This window comes from Syngnathoides biaculeatus, chromosome 7 (genome assembly GCF_019802595.1).
Source record: "Syngnathoides biaculeatus isolate LvHL_M chromosome 7, ASM1980259v1, whole genome shotgun sequence".
In the NCBI taxonomy this organism is placed as follows: domain Eukaryota; kingdom Metazoa; phylum Chordata; class Actinopteri; order Syngnathiformes; family Syngnathidae; genus Syngnathoides; species Syngnathoides biaculeatus.
Genome location: NC_084646.1, coordinates 22420975 through 22441974, shown reverse-complemented (window position 1 = coordinate 22441974; position 21000 = coordinate 22420975). Strand labels below are relative to the sequence as shown.

The window sequence follows — 21000 nt, the reverse complement described above, 5'->3', positions numbered from 1 at the left end:
AACAATTTGCATTCATCTCGAGCCAAACTTATTTTATTCATGCAAACTAGGTTTAGACCCAAAATTATTGTCCCAATATTTCCGCAACAACGAATAAAATCAGCGAAGCCTTTTTTCAAACAATTTTTCAAACACTAACAATTTGGGGATTACCATTTCCTGCTCCAACATGTCTGTGCACCAATATATAATGCAAGGTCTACAAATATGAACATCACTGGCCCGGACAGAGTCCCACCCTGACCCCAATAAAACACCTTTGAGTTGATTTTGAGTGGACAGATAGCCAGACCTTCTTGTCCAACATCAGTGTGTGATCTTACAAAATGCTCCTGGAAGAATGGGCAAAAAGTCCTATAAACTCACTCCTAAACCTTGTTGAAGGCCTTCCCACAAGAGGTGAAGCTGTTTAAGGTACAAAGACAAGACCACTATCACATTGAACTATAACGTCTTGGAATGGAATATCACTTTAAATCATATGTGAGTCAAGGCAGGTGAGTGAATACCTTTGGCAGTATAATTTATATAAGTTATTTGAAACAATATATGTCAGCTCATTTTAAAAGTTAATTTGAGGCCTAATTGACAAATCTGTTGATTAACATTAAGATAATAATACCCCCCCAAAGAATGTTTTGAGACTGTAAAACTAAAAGGTACAATATACATATATTTTTCCATCGTTATATGTTCATCATTGATTAGGGTTAGGGTTAATTTTCATGTGAAGCCCCATGCAAAGACCGTGACAGAATACAGATGGACAGAAGCAGACATGATTGGACACAAAGCAGCCACATTACTGGCTGCATTGCACAGACACATGACTCCATCTGTTGAAATCCTTCAACTGGATGACAGGTGCAAACCTAAAGCAGATTGCATATTTCCTCATACTCGTCTGACTGCTGAGCTTGTATCAAAATAATAGGATGGTTTACAATCATGTACTAGTGGAAAATGAGCAACAGTAGAACTTACACTAACTGAAAAAAGGAAGAGAGAGATCCGTATTTTCTGTGGAGTAGCAGTTGAGTAAAACTATTTATGATTCTCCCCACAAATAACCAGCTCATATTGCAGACCGACTCGAATTGCAAAACAGATCTGCAACAATGAGAAAAATACCCAACTGGATATGCTTGGTTGGCACTGAAAGGCACACAACTGAGATGGTTCCATTTCTTACCAGGTCGCATCAAAGCAAAGAAAGATCTCCAGACCACATTGAATAGATTAGTTGATCCTTTCTAACTGATGGCTTCACCTCAAGAAACCATCCTTTACTGTGTTCCTTCAAGTCTGTGCTCAAGATAATTCAACAACCTGACACCACTATCAACTCATCTGTTTATATGTTTTGTATGAAGTCATGGAGACAAAACAGGGATCTTTTTCATGAATGTGATGAAGACAACGGTGATGAGGTCACCCACATTCACTTTGTTCCTAAAGCCAACTCTTCAAAGACCACCTGGCTCAAGGCTCTGGGTCTAGCTCGGGGAAAAAGGTCTAATAGTCTAGTACAGCAAACTAGTACAAACACAGCTGCGGGCGTTCTGTGATATCTTCATAGGATATCACCAGGATAAACCAGGAACATAATGCATGATGGTCACAGTACAGTACCTAGTATTCATCAAATACATAATTCATCAAGTACATAAATGCAACTGCAGGCTAAATTGAGTGCCTGGTCGTTCCTTAGTAACTTGTGCAACAGCTACCAAATATCTACTGTGTAGCTCAATGGAAACGGAAACAGGTTTGGTGAATAGATTCATGCCCAATCAACACTGATAAGATATTTTGGAACAAGTGCCACAAAATGTGAAACATGCTGCTGAAAGTAAAAGTCTTAATCCAACATAACCCCCGGGTTGTGGTCACTGAATACTATCTTGCTGTAATAGTGACAGCCAAGGTTACAAAAAATAAAAAACATGAGGGGACCCTGACTTAAATATCCAGTGGTACACATGGCAGTGAACAATCCCTAAAGGTGTTATTGGAGTATGTATTTGAGATAAAATTGAGTTTGGAATGTATGGTATTCCAGGGACTTGCAATATGTTATGACAGCATTTCTGGAGGCTTACGGCGGTGTTACAATGGAGTTTTGGTTTGGCTATTTGTCTGTGCGTGTAGATTGTGCACATCAAACAGTACGTTTTCAAAGGAATGCCACATTGCTAAAATAACACCTCACATAGAGATGTTTATGAACCAAATCCGGCAAAGTGGAAAATCATTCCAAAATCAGGCGAACCTTAACCCTTCCTGCATTTGGGAAGCAGGACAATAACTTATTTACAACTTGCTTACAGCGCATGTAAGCTGGGGAAATAGCAACAGAAGTGGACTTGCTCTCTTTCCTCAAAACAAGACGTATACCTGACAGTGTAATATACCAACTAAAAGAAGATAGGTGAGAAGAAATGTAAACTTTCAACACATGACTATAGCAGTATAGGCTATAGAACAGCTGAGACATATTTGCTTCGTAGTGTGTGTGTGTGTGTGTGTGTGTAAACCAACCACAGATAAAAACACAGATAGATGTTTGTCATCCAAATGAGAAACTTTCTCGTTTCAATGAGAAACCTTCTTGTTCGGATGCGAAACATTTTCATTTAAATGACAAACTTGTTCGAATGAGGAACTCTCATTGTAACAAAAAACCCTTCTTATTCTAATGAGAAACTTTCCCATTTGAGGAGAAGCTTTCTTAGAATGAGAACTGCAAAACCTTCTCAGATCTCAGTTTGTCATTACAAAGAGAAACAAGTTTCTTTTTCACCCATCTCCCTATGGGGGCCCTGTGCCATTTCTCAGTTTTTGTTTAAAAAAAAAAGAAAGAAAGAAAAGAAAAAAGAATGAAATTAGGGTCCCATTAAATCAATCTAAATGTGGGACAGTACTTTCAAAATGATATGTTAATCTTTAATACTTGGCTGGGAATCCCTTTGCTTTTGTCACTGTGCTGATGCACTTTAGCATTGAGGGAATCAGCCCGTGGCAATGCCAAGGAGGTATGGAAACCCAGATCTCCTTGATGCTTGCAGTCAGTTCTTCTTTGTTTTAAGGTCTGGTGCTGCTCAACTTCCTCTTGATAATACTATTGATCCTTAGTTGGGTTTAGATCTGGCAAGCTGGCTGGTCAGTCAAGCACTGTGATGGTATGTGATGGGCATCAAACCAGGTTTTGATGCTTCTGGGGAAACCTGTTCAGATTTTAGGAGGTGATTAGCATATCACACTCAGTTTAAAAGATTTATGATGGGAAAAAGCTGGGCTCATTTCTTCACCATATTCTCATATTTTGAATTCCTAATCTTGTGTGTTTTATGACCTGGATGCCCCAATTATGTAAAAATAAAGAAATAATTGATATTGTTTAAATTGTGGGCTCTGAATCTATAATCTATGAAAAGTAATTTTTTTTGAATGGAACGATATTCTATTTTTTTGAAAAAAGTGCATTTATATACCGGAAGTATGTATCTACTGTATGTATTCTATGTACAAGGTGTATGCCTGTGATGTCTAACGCATCCAATAAATGTTTCTTATGTGAAGTTGCAGGGTTTTATATCTGCTGCAATAAATCAGAATCAGATGTGAAGATTAGACCACACCGCATTTACTCCTCAACAGTATCTCACACATCTTGGGACAGGTCTAAACAGATGAGCGCGCTCCAGGTACAATGCTTGTGTGATCGTCCCGCTTTGCCACAAGTCAAAACTGACAACAAGGTTATTTCACTTCAACCTATGAGGACTACTACATACAGTACTGTACATGTATTCCTAAATTTATGATTCCAGTACCTCATCCCTGATTGGAATAAGCTGTTGCCTGAGGGTGACGTTGGCTTGGAAAACCATGGACACTTTTGTATTTAGTCATAGTCAAACTAGTTCAGACATTACCTGTTGGGAATCATCACCTCCCTAAATTGTGTCTGCTGCTCTAGTTTTGTGGTTCAAATGATGTGACTTTTGTGTGGGTGCTCTGGTGTCGCGTCACACTCACTTCTCTTCACAGTTATACTGTAACTGACTAGTAACTATTCCAAGGTACAGTTCTTGTGTTGAGACAGTGACTTTTGCTGGAAGGAAACTAACTACAGGCCAATCAAATGTAGGGAAACGTCAACAACATACCTTTCAATGGTTCATTTAATTAACCCCCAATAAAGTTGCAGTCACTTATTACTGTCTAGGACGTAAATTATCATATGGAGTCAATGCATGGAACACAGCATAAAACATCTGCGAGCACAATACCCTTATGAAGGTTTATATGGACCGAGAGGGGGTTGATTCAGCACTTCAGGAATGTTCGACAGTCGAACATTCACATTACAACAAACCTACTTATTTGTGCAGATGTACACAACGGTGTTTTTATACTTTGTTACACAGAAGCATTTAAGTGATTAAAAGTTAAGTGTAGGCCATGATTCTGCTGGCAACATACAACATTGACTAAGAGTGAAGCATGCAACATTTGCTACCAAGTAGCAGCATTCTATTTTAAACAAACCCTTAAACCAAGTTACAAATCTTGCCAAAGATTTACCACTGGAAAAAAACATCTTTGTAGCTACTTAAGGTGTTGAAGTGGTACAGATATTGATTCTTTTATTTGTGAGTTACTGTGGTGATACTAATATTTGGGTCCTGAGAGGACCTCTTTCATGGGAATTCATCACCAAGAACTTACCTCCAAAATAGGCATGTAAACAACATAATACCAGTCTGTAGCTGAGAGCGGAAGTATGATTGCATATGTACAGTAATTAAAGTTCAGACATTCCAATGCTTTATAAACGTGAGATGCAATTTATGATAGGAGGCTGCAACAGGGGAAATTCTAGAGTTTAAAAATGTTTTAAATTAAAAATATATGATTATATCAGCAGTTACTGTGATTTGACAGGCGCGTATGTGCCCGCGCGCCATTGCACTCGCAAATCTGCACAGTTGAGCAGGAAAAATCACGCGCGTAAAATTTCTTACGAGAAGAAATACATAGGTATTGAAAGATGTTGCTTATTTTGTATAGTCTTGACATTATTTTACGTGTGTATTTCATAAACGTTGGTAACAAAACAAGCCTGATCCCAATCAATCAGTATTCACCCAGAAACAGGAAATGCAAGTTAACCATACTGAGCATGTTTGGACGTTATGCCAAAAGCACATGTTCCGAGCTTCTTCATGTACTGCGAGCGCATTTACGTCGAAAGTTATCAACATCGTGAGCCATGTCAAAGGAAATTCAGTTATACTGAAAACATTTCTGGAATATTACACAGGTAATGTTTCAGTGTTTAACTATAATAAGTATGAGATTGTGATTACTTTGACTTGATCTAACTTCTAATGTTAGCCTAAATGCGAACGGTCTATATTTAGTTTTGAAATTGAATGTCTATTGACCTCTTTAAAAATGTTTGTCTCAATCTGTGCAGTGTCAATAAATTATGATTCTGGTATTAGGTAAAAACTACATACTTGGGTATAACAACTCAGTAAGTTATTTTAAGGTCTTGAGATTCCATCCCTAATCACACCCAGAATTTTATATCTGCAGGCATTCCTGACCACACATGTACATTTTTCAAATGTGAGTGACTGTATCAGGAAAGGTTAAAAGGCTTCTTGTATTACACAGCAACAAATCACACAGGGGATAAAAAATTTGAATCAAAAATAGAAATTGAATTGTTCCATTTCTCATGTTGTGGACATAATTGTAATGAATAAATTATTGTTGTTTATTTGATCAATAAGAGGCTGAAGAGCGGCATGGCCAATGCTAGTCATGTGTTGAAAGTTTACAACGCATTAAATTTATTTTCTAACAAGAAAGTGCTTTAAAAAAGCCCAATATGAGAATTTATATTACATCTTCTTCTTCTTCTTTTCCTTTCGGCTTGTCCCGTTAGGGGTCGCCACAGCGTGTCATCTTTTGCCATCTTAGCCTATCTCCTGCATCTTCCTCTCTAACCCCAACTGCCCTCATGTCTTCCCTCACCACATCCATAAACCTTCTCTTTGGGCTTCCTCTCGCTCTTTTGCCTGGGAGCTCCATCCTCAGCATCCTTCTACCAATATACTCACTCTCTCGCCTCTGAACATGTCCAAACCATCGAAGTCTGCTCTCTCGAATCTTGTCTCCAAAACATCCAGCTTTGGCTGTCCCTCTAATGAGCTCATTTCTAATCCTATCCAACCTGGTCACTCCGAGCGAGAACCTCAACATCTTCATTTCTGCCACCTCCAGTTCAGATTCCTGTTGTTTCTTCAGTGCCACTGTCTCTAATCCGTACATCATGGCCGGCCTCACCACTGTTTTGTAAACTTTGCCCTTCATCCTAGCAGACACTCTTCTGTCACATAACACACCAGACACCTTTCGCCACCTGTTCCAACCTGCTTGGACCCGTTTCTTCACTTCCTGACCACACTCTCCATTGCTCTGTATTGTTGACCCCAAGTATTTGAAGTCGTCGACCCTCGCTATCTCTTCTCCCTGTAGCCTCACTCTTCCCCCTCCACTTTTCTCATTCACGCACATATATTCTGTTTTACTTTGGCTAATCTTCATTCCTCTCCTTTCCAGTGCATGTCTCCATCTTTCCAATTGTTCCTCTGCATGCTCCCTGCTTTCACTGCATATGACAATATCATCTGCGAACATCATGGTCCAAGGGGATTCCAGTCTAACCTCATCTGTCAGCCTATCCATTACCACTGCAAACAGGAAGGGGCTCAGAGCTGATCCCTGATGCAGTCCCACCTCCACCTTAAATTCCTCTGTCACACCTAAGGCACACCTCACCATTGTTCTGCTGCCATCATACATGTCCTGTACTATTTTAACATACTTCTCTGCCACACCAGACTTACGCATGCAGTACCACAGTTCCTCTCTTGGTACTCTGTCATAGGCTTTCTCTAGATCCACAAAGACACAATGTAGCTCCTGCTGACCTTCTCTGTACTTTTCCACGAGCATCCTCAAGGCAAATAATGCATCTGTGGTACTCTTTCTAGGCATGAAACCATACTGTTGCTCGCAGATACTTACTTCTGTCCTGAGTCTAGCCTCCACTACTCTTTCCCATAACTTCATTGTGTGGCTCATCAACTTTATTCCTCTATAGTTCCCACAGCTCTGAACATCCCCTTTGTTCTTAAAAATGGGAACTAGAACACTTTTCCTCCATTCTTCAGGCATCTTTTCGCCCGCTAGTATTCTGTTGAATAAGTTGGTCAAAAACTCCACAGCCATCTCTCCAAATTGCTTCCATACCTCTACCGGTATGTCATCAGGACCAACTGCCTTTCCAGTTTTCATCCTTTGTAGTGCCTTTCTGACTTCCCCCTTAGTAATCATTTCCACTTCCTGGTCCTTCACTCTTGCCTCTTCAACTCTTCCTTCTCTCTCATTTTCTTCATTCATCAACTTCTCAAAGTATTCTTTCCATCTATTTAGTACACTACCGGCACCAGTCAACACATTTCCATCTCTATCCTTAATCACCCTGACCTGCTGCACATCCTTCCCATCTCTATCCCTCTGTCTGGCCAACCTGTAGAGATCCTTTTCTCCTTCTTTCGTGTCCAACCTGGTGTACATGTCTTCATATGCCTCTTGTTTAGCCTTTGCCACCTCTACCTTTGCCCTACGTCGCATCTCGATGTACTCCTTTCGCCTCTCCTCAGTCCTCTCAGTATCCCACTTCTTCTTCGCTAATCTCTTTCCTTGTATGACTCCCTGTATTTTGGGGTTCCACCACCAAGTCTCCTTCTCCCCTTTCCTACCAGATGACACACCAAGTACTCTCCTGCCTGTCTCTCTGATCACCTTGGCTGTCGTCGTCCAGTCTTCCGGGAGCTTCGGTTGTCCATCGAGAGCCTGTCTCACCTCTTTCCGGAAGGCCGCACAACATTCTTCCTTTCTCAGCTTCCACCACATGGTTCTCTGCTCTACCTTTGTCTTCTTAATCTTCCTACCCACCACCAGAATCATCCTACATACTACCATCCTATGTTGTCGAGCTACACTCTCCCCTACCACTACTTTACAGTCAGTAACCTCCTTCAGATTACATCGTCTGCACAAAATATAATCTACCTGCGTGGTTCTACCTCCGCTCTTGTAGATCACTATATGTTCCTCCCTCTTCTGGAAATAAGTGTTCACCACAGCCATCTCCATCCTTTTTGCAAAGTCCACCACCATCTGCCCTTCAAAGTTCCTTTCCTGGATGCCGTACTTACCCATCACTTCTTCATCGCCCCTGTTTCCTTTACCAATATGTCCATTACAATCTGCACCAATCACAACTCTCTCGCTGTCTGGGATGCTCAGAACTACTTCATCTAGTTCCTTCCAGAATTTCTCTTTCAACTCTTGGTCACATCCTACCTGTGGTGCATAGCCGCTAACCACATTATACATAACACCCTCAATTTCAAATTTTAGTCTCATCACTCGATCTGATACTCTTTTCACCTCCAAGACATTCTTAGCCAGCTCTTCCTTTAAAATAACCCCTACTCCATTTCTCTTCCCATCTACTCCGTGGTAGAATAATTTAAACCCTGCTCCCAAACTTCTAGCCTTACTACCTTTCCACCTGCTCTCTTGGATGCACAGAATATCAACCTTTCTCCTAATCATCATGTCAACCAACTCCTGTGCTTTTCCTGTCATAGTCCCAACATTCAAAGTCCCTACACTCAGTTGTAGGCTCTGTGCATTCCTCTTTTTCTTCTGACGCTGGATCCGGTTTCCTCCTCTTCTTTGTCTTCGACCCACAGTAGCTGAATTTCCACCGACGCCCTGCAGGTTAGCAGTGCCGGGGGTGGGCGTTGTTAACCCGGGCCACGACCGATCCGGTATGGGATTCTTTAGATGAACGCTCATATTTGTTTGGCAGAGTTTTTACGCCGGATGCCCTTCCTGACGCAACCCTCTGCATTTATCCGGGCTTGGGACCGGCCTACAGATTGCACTGGTTTGTGCCCCCATAGGGCTGCATTAGAATTTATATTACATAATAACAATATTAAGAATTTTGGCCTGAAAAACCACACTTTTCCACCTTATAAGACTGGGGAAACTACAGTAACTTGTAAACACAGTACTTAAATGTTTTTCCATGTTCACATATACCAAAAGTGCAAGAATTACCCTGTTCAAACCTTTATGTGAATACTTACTCATAAAAAACATGTCTTCAAATAGAACAGAGATCCCAAGAACATTTTCTTTTCTCTTAGGTTTAAAAATTATAGCCCTCTCTATTTGGGTAAAGTTTGACTAGCACTGTTATTTCTCAAAGCAATGTATGAAATGATTGCTTAGGCCATGACTTGAATCACACTGCATATCTACTGTATATGAAACTCAATATAACACTGTTCAATGGAGTCGTATGGTTTCTAGCACTGAGGTCCAACTTTGACAGGCTGACTTAAATGTTTGCAAAAAATAAAAAATAAAAAAAATGAAAAAAGGTTTGACAAATCATTTGTTCAGGTATCCTCTACCCCATTTAGAATAATATAGGACAGCGCAGTAGCAGCTATGCTTGGCACCAACACCTGGCAACAGTTGGTGAAATGAATGAATGTCACACATGAAACATTAGTCTAAATGGCTGGTGGACACTTCTCCCATTTTGTATGCGCATAACAAGCACATTGGTGATTCATATAAATTTCTTAAAAAATGAAAAAAAAAACCTTTTTTCTATGTTGGAACCACCATCCTAAAATATTCCTGCTACTCCTGTCAAGATGATACATTTTCGTAAATGCAGCTTTATGTGTCAGTGTAAACAGAGATGTCAAGGGCAACACAATGAATTTGTCATGTGGACAGGCCAGGAAATGAATGAACATTTCCATCTATAACCTTTAACTTCATCAATTAAGCAGCTTTGACTGAAAAAAAAACCTGCTTCAGTGCATGCTTATTGTATTCAACTCATATCTTTATTATTTGCGCGTGATGAAACAGGTTGTACACACATGGGGGGAAAAAACATCTAAAGTGCTTATGTGATGTCATGGGGGAAAGTGCTCTGCCCACATGTCATCCCATCACACCACCCTTTCCTTTAATCTGGCCATTACCGCTGACAGCTCTGCACAGTGGCCTCTTTCTGTATGTCTTGTCCCCACCCTGGACCACAGTATTCCTCCTATAAGGTCATGCCTAAGGAATTTTTGGAAAAGGCCTCACCGCTGTCACCAGTAGAAAGCCTCTTTCATTAAACAGGGAAGACACATGAAGCATGACTAGCCCACGCTGCTTCCATGAGTGGGTTCAATCTTGATCCTTTCTTTAATTCCCTGGCTGGCAGACATAGGATGTAGGCTGTCCGATGAATGTTTCAGACAGTAGACAAAAAAATCTGAGAAGTATGGAACTGCTGTCTTTGAGTCAGGGGAAAGGGAATGTACATACATGGACTATATGGACAAAGGTATTGGGACTTAATTTTTACAGAATGTAGTCTAAGCCGGATTGATTTCATGACTGAATTAAGGTGGTATTGCCTTTGGCATTAGGAATCATTAGCAACAGACTAATATGCTCTCCTACTAGTAGAGCTTGTGTTACTCCCCCATTGTCTAGTCAACTAACAGAGAAACTTCAATCACACAACTCTTCAAACTTCCTGTCAGAGGCCAGGGGGGGCCATATTGCTCACAGACAGCATGTGAGCTTGTGTGGAACAAAAAAAAACCTACCAGCAAAAGGAATAAATCACTAACAAACAACTGAAGCAACTAAAAAACCCAAAGGCATCCTGGAGTTTCCGGTCAGGCGCAACTGGTAGGGAAAGGACTTGGATGCTAATTAGTTGATTTGTTTCATTTCAGCTGCAAGCTATGTTGTTTGTGTTTGTCTAACTTCTGAATCAATCTGAGGTATTCATGGAGACAAAGTGGATGCTTTTGTTTGGTTTATTCAATCAGTTATGGTGCTTATTTATTTTTTACTTTGTTACTTTTGAATACTTAAATGTATGTCATTAATTTTCTTCAAATGTGATTAGTAAGGTTAAAGTAATGCTTTGATTTTCTATTAATTTAAACTAAAAATAATGCAATGTGTTCAATGTGCTTCTTTGGTCAAGGTTTTCAACCTAATCAACCTCTAATCACACTCCAACCACCCTCTAACCACCTTAACCATCAATAAACTGTGAAAAGAGGAAGATTTGAGTTGTTCATGTGTTTGAAGACCAAGGCCCTTTTCAAGTTGCAGCAAAGAACTGAGGGAGTTAAAGACAACTTGACACCCATGATGCACTTACCATGAAAAGATCTCTACCAACTTCTCCACGAGTTCTTTACCATTCACACGAGGAGCTCAAACTACTCCTAGGTGCCTTACTGAAATAGTACAATACACAGTATTCAATTAAATAGGAGAATCAGTAAAGGGAATTGTCATTTAATTAAATTATTTATCTAAATCATTAAGTGGGAGTTAGCCTATGTCTTGAATGGAGATAACCCTGAATCTTTTTTTTTTTCTAAAAAATATTTTTTTAAATTTTAAACAGTATCCAGACTTCGATTGTTAGGGCATGTTCAGAGGAGAGAGAGTGAGTGTATTGGTAGAAGGATGCTGAGGATGGAGCTGCCAGACAAAAGAGCGAGAGGAAGACCAAAGAAAAGGTTGATGGATGTTGTGAGGGAGGACATGAGGACAGTTGGTGTTAGAGAGGAGGATGCACGAGATAGGCTTAGATGGAAAAAGATGACACGCTGTGGCGACCCCTAACGGGACAAGCCGAAAGAAAAAGATGATCCATCTATTTGGTGAAAGTGTCAGTTTCTATCCCAGTGTACAAAGCTAGGTAAATCCAAAGTTGAATGTATTTGGAGAGGAAGAACTTGAGAACTTTGATATCAACTGTATTAAACACATTCAAGAATTAAATAGGACAGCTTGTGAGCCAGGACCTCTGCCAAATATTCTTCAGGATGAATGCACACACACAGTAAAAAAGCCTCAGGTAAACTCTCCAAGAATAGTGGAAACTGTCAGTTGCTAAAGTGTCAACACTTTTTTCCATGTACTGTGGTATACTTGAGCGTGATCCCAGCTATTAGTTCACAACCATTGTAATCCAATCTCCACGAAGCCACTTAAAATAAGGTGATTGTTCCAACATCTGTAGCCGTGTCTGCCTTGTAGCTGACATCATTTGGTGTAAGGGGAAATGGTCGCTTCCTTTCTATCTCCAATGACATCTCATTTTAGCATCAATTGGATTCACACTCAGGAAGAATATGTCACTATTTCCAAAAGTAAACTGACACCACATTAGCTAATATAGCCTTAGTCAAGCATCAGAGTCTTTACCGTGTCTGATTGGGCTTCCTGCGCAGGTTGAGGGCCTTCAAGGGCAGCTTTGTGTTTGAAACCTCAAAAAGGTGTGGGAATGTTTAAAGAAATGCAGACAGGCTGGAAAATAGGCCACAATGTCTTCCTGCCCCTCTCCAACCCTCTCACGTTCTCTCCTGGAAAACAGTAACAAACGCTCTTTTCTCCCAAGCACTCAAAAAAGGATCAGTTAGCCTGGCATCTGATTTTGACGCTACTATTTGCTGATCCACAACTGTTTCCGTTCACGTAAGGGTGTCTGTTCCTGGACTGGAAGTGAAAACCTTCTGGCTCACAGTTGTGCTTTGTCTCTCTCACTTTGTGTTGGGTGAATGTATTTGTCAGAGGTGTATACAGAGTGGATAAGTGGCCCACACAACCAAACCCACAAACATTGGCAAACGACCGTCTACAGAGCTGAATACAAAGAACAGTTTGACATTTTGTGTGGTTCACATTTTCTCCTCTATGCTGAAATTTAATGGAAGTGCAAAAGGAACTAGGTTTGTATTTCCCAAACGGTCTTCAGAATACAAGCAAAAAGGCACAAATGTTACCACCATCAAGGGAGGTAACAGGAAACTCCGAGACTTGTTTTATTTTTCCAAAAGGCACCAGGGAAGATGAGGGGATTTCAGTTCTAGTAGGGACTGTCACTTTAGAGGGAAACATTTACAGGCTCTGATGTCAAAGGTCTCACATGAGTGCGGACTCACTAAGCCTCTTGGCCAGCCACACCAGCATGAGGTGGTGTGTAAATGCTAATCCTTAAGCAGACAAATGCACATAACAAGGACCAAAATGGCCACACTGTGAATGTGTGAGTCAGTCAATATGCAGACAATGCCACCATTCATACTGTTTCAGCTCTCACTCTCTGTGGCCCCCACTCACCCACCCATACCCCAGAGAAAAACAAAATGTATTTAATTGGTCCGGTGTGGTGCAGGATTTATAAGACAAAAGTTGATACACAGTGACTTTTCATGGTCAGAATTAGATTACTTGTTTTTAACATGGGATGAATAAATCTCACTACGCATGTAGACAAAAAAATCTTACTGGGTTTATTACAACGTGAATATACAGTACATTATATTGGTAAAAGTATTTGCACAACTGTCTTGACTCACACATGACTTTAAGTAATATCCTATACTAAATCCAAGTGGTTTAATATAATGTTGGGCTACCCTTTGCAGCTGTAACAACTTCACTCTTGTGGAAAGGTTTTTCAGAAGGTTTAGGAGTGGGTTTCTGGGAACTTTTGTCCATTATTTCGGAAGTATAAGGTATTCAGAATCAATACAAAGATGTTCTACTGTGTTGAGGGAATGACTGTGGAGGTCAGTCAAGTTCACCCATACCAAATTCTCTCATCCGTATCTTTATGGACCTTGCTTTGTGCACCAGTGCACAGACATGTTGGAACAGGTTGGTGTACTCACCAAACTGTTTTTGACTTGGCATGCTGAAGCATTCAGAGTTCCTTTCACCAGAGGTTAGGAGGTAATATTTTGGACATTTCCAACTTTGTGGGAAGAGTTTGGAGCTGGCCCCTTTCTTTTCCAACATAACTATGTATCAATGCATAAATCAAGGTTCATAAAGAGAAGGATGAGAGATTTTGATGGGAATGAACTTGACTAGCTTGCACAAACCTGACCTCAACCAGAAAGAACATCTTTGGACGAATTAGAGTGGAGACTGAGAGCCAGGCCTTCTCTTCGGACATCAGTGTGTAACTTCACAAATGCGCTTCTGGAAAAAACTTCATGAATTTCTATAAACAGACTCCTAAGCCTTGTGGAAAGCCACTCTATATTCAAATCATTAAAAAAAAGTAATAATTTATAATGTAGTGGTTAATCTCCTGACTTCCATGGAGTCAGCCTGGGTTCAGTTCCCACTCAGCGACAGTGAGAAAGTGAGTGTCACTAGTTGTCTGTCTCTCTCTATGTGCACTGCTGACTTGTGATTAACCCACAGTTCAGTCCACCTTACACACAAGCAATTGAGATAGGCTCCAGCTCACTGCGACTCTTAACGGGAGATAAGCACAGGAAATCGATGTCTGGAGATCACGTGTGGTGCACATCGAGGATGAGTGATGTGTTGTGGTGGCAGCAAACCTCTTAACATAAAGACTAAATGCAGCTCAGTGTGCGCTGAGCGGTCAGGGCAGGGATGCATTTACTGTGTTAATAAATTCCATTTAATCTCTTTAGAGATTCTTAATAGATGTTTTCTACTACTTGTACCATTCTGTGATGGGGTCATATAAAGGGTGAAGAAAAATGCGACCATTGCTGGTGTCAGCTGTTGGACATCTGAAGTTTTGTATGACTTTAATGGGATATTTTTTTCAGACACACCATCCATTTTCTACACCTGGTAATTGAGGGTTGCTGGGACCTGGAGTCCAAACCAGATGACTTTAAGTGAAACGCAGACTGTACCCTGGACTGGTTGGCTGTCAATCAAAGGCCATATTGAAACAAACACTCACATTCAGACCACTACTGAGGTATTGAACCAAAGCTCCCCGCACGAAAGTTAGGTGATTCAACCACTACACCGTATGTGACACGTTATTAGAAAATGGGCCGATTGTAAATTGCACAACTAAAGGGGCATTTGAAATTAAATATTACACTGTATATGGTGCAAAACACTGAACCATATAGCTGACTACTTAAGAGAAAATGCTAATACAAGAGAGAGTGAGTCAGCTTGTATGGCAGCTGCTCTCTTAAAATGATATACAGTACTTGTCAATTTTTCCACATCACATCATGGAACATTCAAGACTGCATATTTCCAGGTAAAAGTTGTCAAAGTGATGAGATCATGGCCCTTCTAGGCATGACTCGAACAATCAGATCATCAATAAATCCTGGAAGAATACACTATCTGAGTAAGGAAAAACATTTAAGTGTAAAAAGGAGATTACCTCAAGGAGAGAAGAATGGACCTCAAACCCTGCTGGTGGTATTTAAAATGAGATGAAGATACCCAGCATGAGGGAAACAATGACATACAGGGGGAGCAGAAGTCACCAGTAAAAGGAGTGGGTTTAAAGATAAAATAAAATTTCATGTCTTCCAAGTTAGCGGCACAGTGACACGACAGGTTAGAGCATCTGCCTCACAATTTTGAGGACCGGGGTTCAAATCCCGGTCCCGTTTGTGTGGAGTTTGCATATTCTCCCAGTGCCTGCGTGGGTTTACTCCAGGTACTCTGATTTCCTCCCACATCCCAAAAACATGTATTAATTGGAGACTGTAATTTGCCCTTAGGTGTGACTGTGGGTGCGAAGGGTTGCTTGGTTCTATGTGCCCTGTAATTGCCTGCCAACCTGTTCAGGGTGTAACCTGCTTCCTGCCCGAAGATAGGTGGGACAGATTCCAGCACTACCGTGACCTTTGTGAGGATAAGTGGCTCAGATAATGGATGGATGGGTGGCTCCCATGCTTAATCATGGTGCCTCATCTCCTCATGCACAAAAGCAATGTTTATTTGTTTATTTCACAAATGCTCACGGTGTTGAAATCTCTGGATAAACCCTCCAGATCAGTGGTCTCAAAAGGACAGGAGATACTCCCCTTGGTGGGGAACATTCTAGAGATTAACAGATGCAAGGAACCTAAACCTAAACATTTAACAGCAGGAGATGAAGTTTTTTTTTTTTCATTCATCCAAATTTAACATGCCTAGACAAAAACCTCCAATGTCAATACACATTATAGAGTATCTCTTGTGTTTTTGTCCTTTTGTAATCCATCAAATCCCCAATTAGAGCAACATAAAATATGCACGTTGTGTATTTTTCATTACTTTTTAATTCGCCCTTCAGACAGTGGAGGATGTTAGCGCTAGTCTATGAGCAAATGAGATTATTTTTCTTATTTCCTTATAACTACTGTTGATATTTTGAGATTGACCTCCACGTTCACTTAACACTATACAAATCATTGCACAATCAATTTAGAAATAACAGACTAATCTTAGTAAAAACTAAGACAAGTTTAAGGTCTTTGGATTGTTCTGAAGCTGTTACTGTGAACACACTATGAACTGACTATGAGGTCTTTTGCCACAGCTTGTTTGGCTGTGACGGTAAAGAAATAAATTTATTGTAACTGCATTTGAACAGTAAAAAACTGAAGTTACGATCTGGTTTGGAAATTTCCTTAGAGAGACGTGTTGTCCCTCTTGGATGCTTTTCGGAGAACCGCCTGTTGTGCAGCCATCTTTGGGGGATCAACATGTAACGGGCTTGCATCAGGTCTTTAACAAACTAGGAATCAGGGCGTGTGGCCTTCAAGTAAAATGTTTTTATTGGCAAGCAGGGATAAATATTCATAAACATACATTCAGACGGGAGGTGAACTGCTACTGCGAGGAAGTTAATTACGATGAAGAGGGAAACTGGCTTTAAACGTACAACAGCCGTGGGCCTTGCTTGACAACTTCTTTTGTCATACAGTATTTCCATTGTCACATGGAACTGATAACCTGAGTGAATGCTATATGAATTTGTGTTGTGTTGGTCTGTCTCTTCCTTGACTTCTCTGGCAAACCAATTGGCTTTGTTGTATTAGTGAGTTTCTTTATAGCAGAGTTTTTTGACAATGGAACAACAAATAGTCAGAGTTAGCAGGAAAAAAAAAGGAAAAATACAGAGCTGATAGCCGCAAAACTTTGTAAAGGGGTGGCACTTGGGCCACAGACAAACTCAATAATTTTGGTGAGGATCAAGACAAATTTGTAGGGTTAGTCACTATAACATCAATGGAAATGTACACCCCTAGAATCAGAATGGCACCTTCCATGAGCCATGATGTAGCTTGTCAACTAGCAAATGGAGAAACAAACAAATATAACAATCAGACAGTACTCTTCTGAATGACATTTGAGATACAGAATATATAGCATTGGTAAAAATAGTTACGAATTTAACTACCTGTCTATAAATCCCAGAGGACCGCCAGAGGCAGTGTCTCAAATATTGGATGGTCCCCCAGTGCACGCGCATGTCGAGATTTAAATAACGACAGTCACATCACGTAGCGATACCACCCCTTACCGTAAAGTACAATACATAACCGCATGGCACCGGAAGTTGGGCTCTACCTGGATTCCCTAGTCAGTCCATTCTCTGGTGAAGTCCAAATCTGAAAGGATTAACAAATGCTTGAGGCACAGCCTCTGGAGCTCAGGAACGATGAAATAATTTCATTTTGTTTTTAATTGTTTGCAGAGCACAGTAAAAGAAAGCAAAACCTCCCTTGGTAGAAAAAAAAAAATCTACAAAGAATCTAGTCAAAGTGTCACAATTGTCAAATGAGACAAATCATTTAAATGAGGTGCTGCAGCAACTAGACAGTGGAAAGCAACCAAGATATTTCAAATGCTTGACATATGGCTTTGCATCACCTACTGTAAGATCAGATCTGTAACGTACTCTGCCTGAACTGATATTGCTCTCATCCAATTGGTCTGAGGCCAAACGTTTAATGAGAACATGAAACAATGCAGCAGGGGAATCGGACAAAACTAGAAATTCCTGGAGACGTCACCACTGAACATCTGGAGTTTCTCAAGTATGCTAAAACCTAAGTGAAGTAAGTGGATGAAAACACAAAGTTTAAATGATCAACTGAATTAGACGGCAGATGAATTAGTTAAATTGACAGTTTAACTTTTTAAATATGGCTAGGAATTTATCTCATGGACTGAGACTCCAAATAGGAAGTTAACTCATGCTCTCCCCCCAAAAATTCCAATGGGATGTAAATAATGTCATATAATGTACTGTACATCCTGCAAACAGATGTTTGAGGTCAAGAAAGAAAAGTAAAACCCGCAAGATTTCATCATATATACAGACCCTTTAAAAAATTAATATCATGGAAAGGTTTATTTATTTCCATAATTCCATCCTAAAAGTAAATCTTTCATAGATTATAGATTCAGGAGCCACAATTTATTTTTACATAGTTTGGGCTCATAAAACGTCCGTCCATCCATCCGTCCATCCATCCATTTTCCAAGCCACTTATCCTCACACGGGTCACAGGAATGGTGGAGCCTATCCCAGCTAACAGTGGGGGAAAGGCAGACTACACCCTGAACTGGTCACCAGCCAAATAACATATTACCATACTAGAATACTCAGAAGAAATCAGCCTAAATTTTGCAGAGCATTCATTCATTAATTTCCAAGCCGCTTATCCTCATGAGGGTCGCAGAAGTGCTGGAGCCTATCCCTGCTATCAACGGGCAAGAGTGAGAGTTACACCACGAGATGGTTGTCAGCCAATTGCAGGGCACATAGAGCCACAATAACAATCACACCCATAGCAATTTAGAGTCCCCAATTAATGCATGTTTTTGGGATGTGGGAGGAAACTGGAGTGCCCAGAGAAAACCCCACGCAGGTACAGGGCGAACGTGCAAACTCCACACAGGCAGGGCTGGGGTTTGAATCCCGTTCCTCAGAACGGTGACTGTGACTCTAACCAGTTGCTCCACTATGCTGCCTTTTGCAGGGCATAAATGTTTTAATGTCATACACTAATTCTCTACAACACTCAAACCACCTGCACAATTTTCCAATGGTTTCATTCAGTTTGTCTCAGTTGGGTTCAATATGGGGAAGACAGCAGACTTGACAACTGGCCAGTCATTAAAACCCTCCATAGGATGCGTAAGCCACAAAACCATAAAGGAAAGGTACCCATATACTGTATTTATACACACACGCATACACATACGTACAGTAGAGTCACTGATGGTGTCGTGGTACACTCGCCTGACTTTGTTGCTGGCAGCGTAGGTTCAGTTCCCATTCACAGACGGTGTGAATGTGAGTGCAAATGGTGGTCCTTGTCTGTATGTGCCCTGCGACTGACTGGCAACCAGTTCAGGTTGTACCCTGCCTCCTGCCCGATGATACCTGCAATTGGCTCCAGCACTCCCATGACCCTCGTGAGGATAAGCTGCTCAGAAAAATGGATGTATGGATGGATATATATGTGTGTGTGCGCGTGTGTGTAAAGTAAGTGATTAACTGCTTGAGTTATTATTAATTTACCCAGTAGCCATCAAGGGACTATATATATATATATATAAAGAGGCTCCATCCAGCACTCCCGCAACCCTTGTGAGGATAAGCGGCTCAGAAAATTGATGTATTGAGAGAGAGAGAGAGACAGCCAGACAGACATATGTGGAGTGACTATCAAAATGTAAAAAATTGTTTGGTTTAAGCCTCATCAGTCCTGTAAAAGGGACTCAGGTCCTTTTGTGAATATGGCTCCTGTTGCTGCTGTCACATTACACAAATGTAGCATCCTTGACACACAGCATGCCATCAGGAATTTGAGACACACGCTTGTGCTCCCAAATACACACACTTAAGTATGCCATCCCCCAAGCAATGCAGTTGAACTTGTTTGAGCTGTCATGTAGCATGTGTGCAACTTAGCATCAGGCGCAAGTTTAGCTGTGATACAATCTGCCACAGCACAGTGCCGTTTGTAGTCTATATATTTATGGTGGACCTTGGTTTGCAACATTTGAAAGAGAAAAAAAAACTCACTTATGTGTTATGAATCAAATGAGAATGAAATACTGTAGTCCAACCATACTGTTTCAACAGTTTTCAAAAACTGTTCCACCCTAATATGTATATATATATATATATATATAAGTATGCATGCACATCCATTATAAGTAATATGTACTGTATGCATGTTTAGAGTAGAGAATTTATCCATAACATTGTGACCTCAGATGCAGATTGATTTTACGTTATGCATCCCTGCTGACGTCCCTGATGCACATCAAATGGCTGTGTTTATGAATATATGTATATTACAACAGATGTTTTGGGGATGGGGCAGGAAGCTCACACAGGCACAGGGAGAACATCCAATCTCCACATCAGTGGGGACGGGATTTGAACCCCAGTCCTCACAACTGTGTGGTAGATGTGGTAAGCAGTTGTCCACTGTGTATATGAGTGAGTGTGTGTGGATGTGTTTATCACGTATCAGCGGCAAGTGCTGTCTTGTGTTGTTTTGTTCCCAAGAACAAATCTCTTCAGAGAACGTAATGAACTAGATCGGTCTATGAAAGTATTGGTTCTTGGAGGTTGGCTGCTGCTAGTGATTCATCTGGGAGTGGAAACGGAACTGCTGGAGCATTCTGTGCAGTCTATATTTGTCAACTGAGATGCGCAGCTGTTGTGGCGGAGAGGATTCGATCAATTTTCCAAATAAAATACATTCGACACGCAAAACGGAATACAATGGAAATTATATAAATTGGTCATTCTTTCTATGTGGCCTGGTAACAAATGCCGCACAAACCGGTATGGGTCCAAGGACCGGAGGTTGGGGAACACTGTCCAATAGGGTTAAGGTCAGAACTGTGCAGCCAATCAGATTCGCTCACATCAAACTCTTATCATCCATTTCTTTATGAACTTTGATTTATGGTATGCACTGATGCACAAAGGAGAGACCATATCCAAACTGTTCCCAGAAAGGTGGGAAT

General features: G+C 40.7%; 1 protein-coding gene across 2 annotated transcripts in view; it reads right to left on the bottom strand.

The window, feature by feature from the left end:
• p3h2 (prolyl 3-hydroxylase 2) overlaps window positions 1–21000 on the bottom strand; it is a 69570-nt gene that overhangs the window by 22458 nt on the left and 26112 nt on the right. The gene's annotated exons all lie outside the window — the stretch shown is intronic.